Source organism: Musa acuminata, chromosome BXJ3-5 (genome assembly GCF_036884655.1).
Source record: "Musa acuminata AAA Group cultivar baxijiao chromosome BXJ3-5, Cavendish_Baxijiao_AAA, whole genome shotgun sequence".
Taxonomy (NCBI): Eukaryota; Viridiplantae; Streptophyta; class Magnoliopsida; order Zingiberales; family Musaceae; genus Musa; species Musa acuminata.
Genome location: NC_088353.1, coordinates 24360582 through 24372456, shown reverse-complemented (window position 1 = coordinate 24372456; position 11875 = coordinate 24360582).

Below are 11875 nucleotides of genomic sequence, written 5' to 3'. Positions count from 1 at the left end.
TTTTGACAAACCTTAGGAAGCCGATCCTCTCGAAGTGATCAAGGAGGTCGATCCCCTCTAAGTGATCATCCCCTTTTCTCTCTTTTCTTCTATGATAAAACCCTAGGGTCTTATCATCTATATTATTGAGTACATTTCCTTTTATCCCTTGATAAGAATCTTTTCTGTAATGCTAAGATAGAGACTACCTAAATCAACAAGGAATGTATATTTGAAATTTTGAACTTATTTTTTAATAAATAAACACTTAATATAAGAAAAATATTTTGATAGAATTACTAGTCAAATTAGAATACCTACTATTAATCTAAATATGTTCAAATGTGATTTAGATGGGAGAGAATTGTAATAAAAATACATCTTCTCCTTAAGATCTATTTCCATGAGATGCCAATGGTTATCGCTATATAGTGGAACAAAAATATACCAAATAGAGCTATCCAGAGTGATCTTGCAATTAAATTTGAAGTTCATCAACCCAAATGAATGGTATGTCACCTACAATTGAAAACCAACAAATATATTAGTCGATCCATCACAAAGTAAAATAAATTAAGGAAATAAAGACCAAATATACTAGTTTACTTCAAAACCACTCCATAAGAATAGTGATGGCTAAAATTTTTATCCCCATTGTACAATGTCCTGATAAAGAATACACTCATGCATATGAAAAACATGAAAAACATATAGTTAATGTCTGACAACTTAATCTCGCATAAAGTGGAAGTCAATGACAATATGTTTCATACGGGAGTGGAACACTGGATTGGAGCATAGATAGGTAGCTCCAACATTATCACAATATACTATAGAAGTAAGAGTGGAGTTGATGTTATGTTGTTTGAGCAGATTCGTGACTCAAATGAGTTCTACAGCAGCGGTGGTAATGACACGGTATTCAACTTCTGTTGTAGATCGTGTGACTATTTTAAGAATCTTAGAACTCTAACTGATTAGATTAGCTCCAAGGAAGATAAAATTATTGGAAAATCTAGAGTGACATTACATACATAGTGGAAGAATAGAAAATAAAATTTTTAAAATTTCTCACAGAAAAGAAGGTTTCATTGTCGTGCAAAAATTGGTGCACAAAAACCTGCGAAACTAAAAACTATGCATATAAGAAAGATATGTTATTTAGAGAGATCATATATCCCTGAAAAACTATAGATCTGTGGGAGAGGATGAAGTAGGTCAATCGTCCTCATTTCTAATAGTGATCCACATGATAGGGGCTATGAAGTCGCTCCTCAAATTATTGCATAATCCTCCTCGCTGCATACATCACGCAATTGAAAGGGGGCTGCCCCTTCTTTCTATCCACATGCCCCAAATAGGAGTTACAAGTTGAGAGGAGAGAGAGAGACAGAGGAGAATAGGATGTGATAACAAAAAAGAACCTAGCCTATGACCCTTTGGTTCCTTACTATTTATATAGGCCCCTTGTTAACTTAACCTTAATGTATCCTACCATATTAGGTACTAGATCTCTATCCAACAATTCATGCCTCTTAGATTTATGGGTCTCTACCAAATAATCTCTTATTGGATCTCATCTATAGGATCCAATTATTCAAGGGGTTATTGGATATCCAATAAGATAATGACTCCAACAGATATCTCATATCCGAACCTTTACTCGTTGCAACACCTACCATATGTGTATGACCCTCTAGGACCAATATCAAACTGACCATGAGTCTTACCTATCAGAACTCCATCTAGCTCAATGAATTATTATCTCCATAATAATTCACTTGACTCATCGATTATGGATGTACTAGGCCACTACGCCGTAGTCACTAGATGATACAGGGAAATCCAATCCTTTAGACTTGTTTATCCTTAGTTACCATATATCTATAGTCCCTTATCTAACTAATACCTCAGAGACCATATACCGGGCATAGTTCTATCAAGCTCATACAGTTTCTACTCGAGTCTCGCTCCAATTAGATTCTCCTAAAGAACTCTTTCTCTCTAAATCCGAATAACCCTAGCTCGAGATTTATTTAAGAAAGAACACATGAGATATTTTTCTCATGATATTGAGAGTGAATGATCCTCTATCGACACTCAATAGCTCTCGTAAGATTGGCTACCACACTCGATGACCGGTTGTGCTATATTTGGAACTTGTAGGCCTATAAGTCCAATATCAAAGAGTGGAGTATTCATATAGGATATCCTTGGTATCTCAAGTCTAAGAGCTAGATACACCACTAGGATGATGAATTTGTTATCTGATAATAAGGCATCATTAACCATCCAACATGTCATGAGCGAATCAATTAGTGAACTTATTCTCCAATAAGCACCTGCCACTATATCCCTAGTGTCCCCACATAAGCAGCTATGAGACCAACCATCTCCATCATATGTACAGGTATATAGTGTAGGAAAATCTAGGGGTAACATCATATGCATAGAAGAAGAATAGAAAATAAAATTCTTAGATTTCCCAAAAAGGTGTTCGTCATCGTGTGAAAATTAGTGCACAAAATCTACAAAACTGAAAACTACATATATGAAAGATTGTGTTTTACCTAGGGAGATTGTATATCCCTAAATCCCTACAGATCTGTAGGAGAGGATGAAGGAGGTCAAGCGTCATCCTCTCTAATGGTGATCTACACAACAAGGCTGCAATGACGCTCCTCAAATCACTATCCAAAACTCCACACCTGCTATCTGAGGAGGAGAAGGGGAGAGGAGAATAGGAGGTGGCAACCAAAAACCTCTAGCCTATGAGTGTTTGGTTCTCTCCTATTTATAGATGCCCCATGTCAACTTAACCATAATAGATCCTATCATATTGGGTATTAGATCTCCATCCAACTACCCAAGCCACTTAGATTAGTGGATCTCTTTTCAATAATATCTCATTGGCTCTTATTGGATCTCATCCATAGGATCTAATAATTCAAGGGCTTATTGGATATCCAATAAGATAGGAGCTCTAACGGATATCTCATATCCAAACCTCGACTTATCACAACGCCTACTATATGTGTGTGGATCTCTAGGCCCAATATCGAGCTGATCGTGAGTCATACTTGTCAAAACTCCTAGCTCAATAAATTATTATCTCTATAATAATTCACTCGACTCATCGACTATGGATATACTAGGCCACTACACCGTAGTCCCTAAATGATATAGGGGAATCCAATCCTTTGGACCTATATATCCTCGCTATCGTGTACCTATTGTCCCTTATCCATCTAATATCCCAAAGACTATATACCGGGCATGGTGCTATAAGATCCATATAGTTTTTACTCAAGTCTCGCTCTAATCGGATTCTCCCAAAGAACTCTTTCTCTCTCAATTCGAATGACCTTAGCTAGGGATTTGTCTAAGCAAGAACACATAGGATATTCCTCTTATTGTTGAATCTCAGATTTTGATGATGAAATCAATTGATAAATTATTTGATCCAATCTATATGTTGAGAAAAGTATGCAGGATTAACTACGATAGCGATCAAGGAATAAAACAAAACGAAGTGTCGAAGTCAAGATCGAGATTTCATCGGGAGTTCAAGGGTTCGTAGGGAGTCTGGAGGTTCGTTAGAAATGCTACCAGAATTGATCGAGAAGAAGCTCGTTGGAACTCGCTAAGAAGATCATTGTGAAGTCCAAGAGCTTGCTAGGAGTCTACTGGGAGTTTGCCAAGAGATCGTTGGAAGTCCACTAGAAGATCACCGGAAGCTCGCTGGAAGAAACCTAGACTTATCAGGCTTATTTTGTTTAGTGTATGCCTTAAAAATCGAAGTTAGCACACAATTAGGGTTAGGTTTGGGAGGTAATCCCATTAACCTTATTAAATGCCAATTGGGCCTATAATTGGATTGGTTTAGGCTTGATTCAAGGCCCAAACAACTTGCTGAACCTTGTCAGGTAGTGGCACATGTAGGTGGGCAGTGGAACCGCTTGAGGCTCAACCTCCTAAATGGTTTGGGATGGTAGTTAATGCTGCCAGGCAGTGGTACCACCATATCAGGCGATGGTACCACCCTATCAAGTAGTGGTACCGCCTAGTGATAGTGTGTCTGGCGGTGGTACTGCTCGACTAGGTAGTGGAACCGCCTAGTGTCAGGTTGCAGGCGGTGGTACCACCAAATGCAAGTGGTGGTATCGCCCATACTCGAAAGACCCAGAAATGAAAATTTTTAGCTCCATTTTTTAAACTATTTGGAGCCTATAAATACCCCACTTGGGTAGCAAGAAAGGAGCAAGAATTCTTGAGGAAAAAATTGAGTAAACTCTATCAAAACTTTGAGTTCCCTCCTCCTAGTGCTTGGAGTTAGTCCTAAGGGAGGTGTGTGAGGGACAACTTATAAAAGAGTAGCTTGTACGTGTTGTCTCCTAAACCTATGAAATGGAGAAAGAGTTACAAGAGGGTAGTTGGTCTTCACCCATTGAAGGAAGACTGGTAGTGGAAGCCGATGGCCTTGAGTGAAGAGAAATAAGGAGTGGATGTAGGTTATAGTGACCGAACCACTATAAAAATCTGGTTTACATTTACTTTAAGCTTTTCATTTTAATTGTAAACTGATTTCTTACTTTTATTTACTTGCTTACGAATATGTTTCAAGTTAATATCTTTATGATATGAGTTTTCATCATTCGAAGATTTTTAAAACTGACTTTTTTATCGTAAGCACTCTCTTAGTGTCGACTCGATCCTAACAATTGGTATCAGAACGAGGTCACTCTCATTTTTGTTTAAAACTTAAAAGAGATGGCATTTTTCGGCAACCAAGATGGTCACTCAATCACGCATCCACCCATGTTCAATTGGACGGATTACACCTATTAAAAAACTAGAATGAGGATTTTTCTAATTTCTATGGATTTTGAGTTATGAAAAATCGTGGAAAATATTGAATCTTAGATTTTGATGATGAAACCAATTGATAGTGTTTATGATTTGATATGCATTTTTGAAGCAATGCAAGAAGCTTCAATCAAGGAGAGACAATTGAAACAGGAAGAATTATGTTGGCCCGGAGTAAACATGTTAGAAGATTGGACATTGGGCCGGAGGATCGGTCAACGTATCGGCAGAAAGCTTCAGGCCGTGGATTCAGGGATTGAGCCAAGAAGAGCGGATATTACGCCAAGGATATCGGAGTTGCGGAAGTTAATTGGTCGATTGGGCAATATGCCGCAAGCGAGGACGATGCGCCGAAGAATCAAACGAAGCATTGATGAACCAATGACATGTCGGACAACATGATTCAAGCTTTGTAATAATTGTCTAGATCGAAGTTAGTTTTTATGTGTGCAGGATTAACTATGATAGCAATACATAAAGCAAAATGAAGTCCCGGAGTCAAGAACATGATTTCATTGGGAGTTCGAGAGTTTGTCGGAAGTTCGAATGTTCATCGGAAGTTCTACCGGAATTGACCAAGAAGTCCTAGAGCTTGCCAAAGAAGCTCATTGGAACTCACCATGAAGATCATCGTAAAGTCCAGGAGCTTGTCGGGAGTCCACCGGAACATTACCGAGAGATAATCGGAAGTTCACTAGAAGATCGCCGAAAGAAACTAGACTTATTTAGCTTATTGTATGCCTTAAATATCGTAGTTAGCACATAATTGGAGTTAAGATTAGGAGGTAATCCCACTAACTTCATTAGGGGCCAATTGGGCCCTTAACAGGGCTGAATTGGACCAGCTTGAATAGCCCATTCAGCAATTGAAAGCCTAGCCGGTAGTGGCACAGCTTTGGCCGGCGGTGGAACTAGGAGACAGTCTCCTAGGTTATCTGGGTGGTGGTACCGCTGGCAGTGAATACTACTAGTGGTGGTACACCCCTATCAAGCGGTGGTACTGCCCAATGTCTGATCAGCGGTGGTAGTACCGCCTAGTAATGGTGGTGTTTCCGCCAATACCTCGAAATCCAGGGATGAGACCTTTTTAGGCTCCAAGTTTGAATCAACTTGAAGCTTATAAATACCCCTCTCATCCTTGGTTAACTTACACAAGTATTGAGAGTAAAAAGGAAAGAAATGCTGTTGTAATCTTATGTGAACTCCTCTCAAAGTTCTAAGTGTTAGAATAGTTTGAGAGAGGAGTAAGTGGGGGTGTAAGGGTTATCTCCTAAACCCAATAAAAGGAAAAAGAGTTGTAAAAGGTGGTTGGTCTTCTCCTATTGAAGGAATACTGATAGTGGATATAGATGACCTCGATGGAAAAGGAATCGGTGGAGTATATGTAGGTCACGACGACCGAACCACTATAAAAATCTGGTTTGCCTTTACTTTGAGCAATTTACTTTTATAGTGAACCGCCTCTCCTCCTTACTGTGCTTTTACTACGCCTATACTCACATACGCTTTCAAGTTTCTGAAATCGATTTTCAACGTATGAAATAATTTTTGGAATCGATATTTTTACCGCTGTACTAATTCACCCCCCCTCTTAGTGCCGACTCATTCCTAACAGTTGGTATCAGAGCCACGTTCGTTTCTCATTTAGTTTAACACCCAAGAGAAATAGCTCTTTATGGATTTCAAGAGGGTTTTTCTATTATTCGTCCTCCCTTATTCAATGGGATGGACTACACATATTGGAAAACTCGAATGAGAGTTTTCTTGCTTTCTTTAGATTTAAATTTATGGAGTATTGTTGAAAATGACTTTCAAAAATCTTCTAAACTAATAAACAAATGGAATGATTTGGAGAAGATTTTTTCTTTAAATGCTAGAGCTATGAATGCTCTATTTTGTGCCTTGGACAAAAATAAATTCAATCAAATTTCTATGTGCGAAATGACTTTCGATATTTGGCATATTCTTGAAACCACACACGAAGGTACTAGTAGAGTAAAAGTTTCAAAGATTAATCTTGTAATGCATGACTTCGAATTATTTCATACGAAACCAAGCGAAACCATTGGAGACATGTACACCCATTTTACGGATGTCATCAATGGTTTAAAAGCACTTGGTAAAGGTTTTCAGATTTTAAACTTGTAAACAAAATGTTACATTCTCTTCATAAGAATTGGGATTCAAAAGTAACTACCATACAAGAGGCAAATGACTTAAACAAGCTTCCACTCGAAGAACTAATTGGGTCTTTAATGACCTACGAAATGACCAATGTGGCATAAAATGAACTTGAGGACAACCTTCCAAAGAACAGGAAGGATTTCAGACTTCGAACAATTGAAGATCACTCGAGCATAAGCTCAAATGATGGTGAACTTGAACTCCTCACTATGAAATTTAAAAAGTTCATAAAACAAAAATTAAAGAATAAAAAGAATGCAACTACTTGCTATGAATGCAAGAAGAGGGAACCACTTTGGGATGAATCGAGCTCATCCGAAGACTAGGAGAAAATCAACAAAGGCGAGGTGGCACACTATGCCTTAACGACTTTTGACGATGAGGTAATTAACATCCCCTTAGTTTACTTTGAAATTACTTGATGTTCTTCATAAGTTATTTTTAATTTAGTTTAAATTTTTTTATAAATTTCTTTTTGAAAATTACATGTTTAATGATGTAATGAAAATGTTAAAAGTTTTAGGATCATGCTTATCTTTCTAGTAATTTTGAAAATGATCATGAAAATTACATATTTTATGATAAATGAACAAAAAATGATAAACTTAAATATAATACTTCAGATAAATCCTATATATGTTTTAAGATTTTGATAAATCCTATAAATCCTATAAATGAACAATAATGCATATCTTGATGATTTTCGTATTGATTTTTGATTTTATTTGAAAATGTCTTATGCTCAATGAAACCCTGATTGATGAATATACTTTATGTTTAATTATTTCTTTGGCTTGTATACCTTATCATGATGAATGTTTTGAAAAATGTAAGTATTATGCTTGACGATTTTATATTTAATTATGCATGATGATTTAAAGTAAATTTTTGGGTAATTTATGGTTTATTGATCTTGGTGACTTTCATGATGAGATTTGCTCTTTCGATTTTAAACTATGATGTATAGTTTTCATATGAAAACTTGAGTATGCTTATATGAAATCAACCACTTAAAATGAAAAACATAAAAAGGAAAATATATTATCATTAGAATTAAAATGATGAATCAAATCTCTTGTTTAAAGAAGCCTTATGTTTAGTATGTTATACTTTTTTGGTCTTGATGGTTTTTATGATGAAATTTACTTTTCGATCCTAAACATGATGCATGGTTTTGACATAAAAACAAATATTTGGGTATGCTAATATAAAGTCAATCACCCAAATTGAAACTAAAGAAGTTTAGATATTTTTAAGAATCATTCAACATTATGTTCAATGAAACCATGCTTGATGTCTTAATGAAAATGTAATGATGATTTGAAAGTATGCTTAACGAGTTTATATTTCGAACTTATGCATGATAATTTTTTCAATCTTTTGAAAGTTCTTTTTTAGTGTTAATGAATGATGCATGGATTTGAAAGAAAAGAACATGAATGTATGAAATCAATCAATAAGTTGAAACAAACAGAGGAAAGCATTTTTCTTGAATTTTTTTTTCTCTATCTTATCGATTTTTCATTAAGAAACCAATAAAATTATTTATGCCATTTTGAATCTCTTGAAAGAAATGTTGAGATTTTGATGATTTTGATGATTTGAATTTGAATGAGTTTTATCAAAATCATGATCTTGGTTTCTTAGAATTACTTTAGATTTTTTGAATCAAGATCTCTTCTTTGTACTCATATGATTTTTGTTAGGATCGGAGCGGCACTAAGAGGGGGGGGGGGGGGCGGGGCGGGGTGAATTAGTGTAGTGGATTAAAACTTTAGTTTCGACAAATCTTTCGTACGATAAAAATCGAACTTAGAAGTGCTTAACTTGAACGCGTGTTCGTAAAGGTATGCAGCAAGGTTAATGAGGGAATAAAGCATGTAAGAAGGTTTGCAGTAATGTAAATAGCAATAATGAAATGCAAACCAGAGATCACGCCGATTTTAAAGTGGTTCGGTCAAATGACCTACATCCACTTGCGAGGCCCTCTTCGATGAGGCTCTCACCTTCCACTAGCAAATCTCTTGAAGGGGAAGGGCAAATACCCCTCTTACAACTTTTTACAAGCGGTTTACTCTCTTATAGATTTTCAGCAAGAAAGAAGGAGGTGAACACTGGCAAATTGAAAACAAGACTTGCTAAGACTTTTCTAAGACCTTTCTCTCAATCAATTGCTTCTCAAAAAGTTGTAATCTCAGTTGAGATTTGAGGGGTATTTATAGGCCTCAAGAGGATTCAAATTTGGGCTCCAAAATTTGAATTCTCTTTGGTTCCCGATGCTAGCGGTGCCACCGCCTGTTAGTGGCGGTGCCACCGCTTGTTAATGTCTGACACTGATAGTGGACTGGTGGTGCCACCGCCCAGCTCTCGGGTGCTGGGCGGTGCCACCGCCAGACCCTTCGATTCACAGGTTGGGCTTTAATTTCAGCCCAAACCAAGTCTAATTTTGGGCCCAATTGGCCCCTAACCAGGATATAGGATTATCTCTTAATCCTAATCCTAATTACATGTGAACTACATAACTAAAAACATCCTAAGCAAGTTTTCAACCGACGAGCTTTCCGACGAGCTTTCCGACGAGCTTTCCGACGAACTTCTTCTGACGGACTCCCAGCAAGCTCCCAATCTTGTGATGACTTTAACGAGTAGCCAAGCCTTCTCGGTGATCTCCATGAACCTCCGACGATCTCTTCAGCGAACTTTCAAAAATTCCGACAGGTTCCTGATTTCTTCTCGGTTGGTTTCGGCACCATCTCCGATAATTTTTCGGTCTCTTAAACGTCCATCGAACTTGACTCCGGTATTCTTGCTTTATGTTTTCTGGTTATCATAGTTAATCCTGCACACTTAACTCAATAATATGGATTAGATCAATGAACCCATCAATTGATTTTATCATCAAAATCCGAGATTCAACAATTTTTTCTTAGTATTTTATTTAAAGAAGAGATTTACTATATGAATCATATCTTTTGGTATTCAAAGGGTCTTATATTTCATGACATAATTTCTTTATATTTATGAGTTGTATGCCTTATAATAATTGAAATATTTTAGACCATTATGTTCTTCCCTTCTTCTTTCTTGTTTACAATGACAAAAGGGGAAGAAGTTTGTTAGGACCCTTTTTCTGAGCTTTTGAATAATGTTTATTGAGTCTGTTTAGTCTAGTTGTTTATTGAGTCGGTTTGGTTCAGTTAGAGTCAAGTAGAGGTTTATTTAATATTTATTTATTATTAGAGTTCAAGTCTTGATGGATTCTAGGTGGAACTCTATAAATAGGGATACAATTACTTCTTTTTAGTTATCTATGAAAAATACTATTCTATCTTTTGACAAACCCTAGGAGGCCGATCCCCTTGAAGTGATCATCACTTTCTATTCTTCTTTTTTATGATAAGACTTAGGATCTTTTCTTTTGGTATCAGAGCAGTGATCCTTAGCGTTCTCGCTGCCATAGCTATCAAAAAAAAAAAAAAAAAGGAAAGAAAGAAAGAAAGAAAGAAAGAAAGAGAGAAGAAGAAGTAGCAACCGCAGCCACGCACCCACAGCCACACACCCCTGCTTCCATTGCTTCCGACCAGCCCACCCACCGCCCGTCGTTGCTCTTCAGCCAGCCGACTCTGCCCCACTTCTGGCCAGAGTCCACCGTCGCCTCCCACCCGAGCCACCACCGCTGCCAGGAGACGACGCTGCCAGCGTCCCACTCCATCGTAGCCCTGCTCCTCTTCTCCACAGCCGCTGCAGGGCAACACCTTCTCCACCGCCGTCGCTGCTTCCCGGCGGATCGATTACCCCCATCACCGCCTCCCAGCCGAGAAACCACCGCTACTAGCCACCGCCGGTCGTGATCAGTCGGCATCGCCAGCGGCTTCCCCTACGGTGCGACAGAAACAAAGTATCCTCTACTGCCGCAGCTGCCGATCTCCCCTGCCGCTGCGGGTGCCGACTGCCACCACTGTCGCCGCTGCCTCTCGGCCGGCGACCATCGCCACTACTGCCTCTCAACCCCGGGAACAACCTTTCCTTCTGCGGTGCGACAGAAACAGAGCTCCCTTTGTTTGCCGTAACCGCCCGTCGATCCCAGGCAGCGGACCGCCCCATCGTCGCTTCTACTATCGGTGACTCTGCCTAGTCCGCCATCATGCTCCCCCCCCAGGTTGCAGCCGCAACCGCCGGGTGTCGCAACCCCTCCTTGTAGTGGTTGCTGAAATATAGCTTCCTCTGTTGCTGCAGCCGCCGGTCTCCCCTGCCGCTGCGAGCGCCAACTACCACCAATGTCGCCGCTGCTTCCCAGCCGGCGACCACTGTCGTCGCTGCTCCCCGGCCAGCAGTCTTCCCTCCTTGCTGCTCCACCCTGCTCGAGCGATAAGGACAACGACTGCTGCTTCCCGGCTAGCGGACCAACCCCCTCGTCACTTCTACCGTTGGCGACGCTGCCCCCATTCGCGCCACCATTGCTGCCTCCGCTGCCCCCAACCGCGCCACCATCGCTACTTGCCCTTGGGTCACAGTTGTAGTCGCTTGACCATCCCTCTTCGCAGCGATCAAAACAAGGCAACTACGACCGTCATAGCCACCGCCATCTCCTCAACCGCACGTGATTCCTTGGCATCACCAGTGCCTCCTTCCGCAGTGTGATAGAGACAAACATTGTTCCCTCCCATCCGCACCATCGCAGCCACCATGGTGGCGAGCCCTTGGCGGCGCTGCCCTAGCCGCACCACCGTCGCTGCCTTCCCTTGGGTTGCAACTGTCATAGCCGTAGCCGCTCGACCTCCCCTCCTCGTGGTGACCACAACAAAGTTACTTTGCACTTTTTGGCACAGCCACCAATCACTGCAGT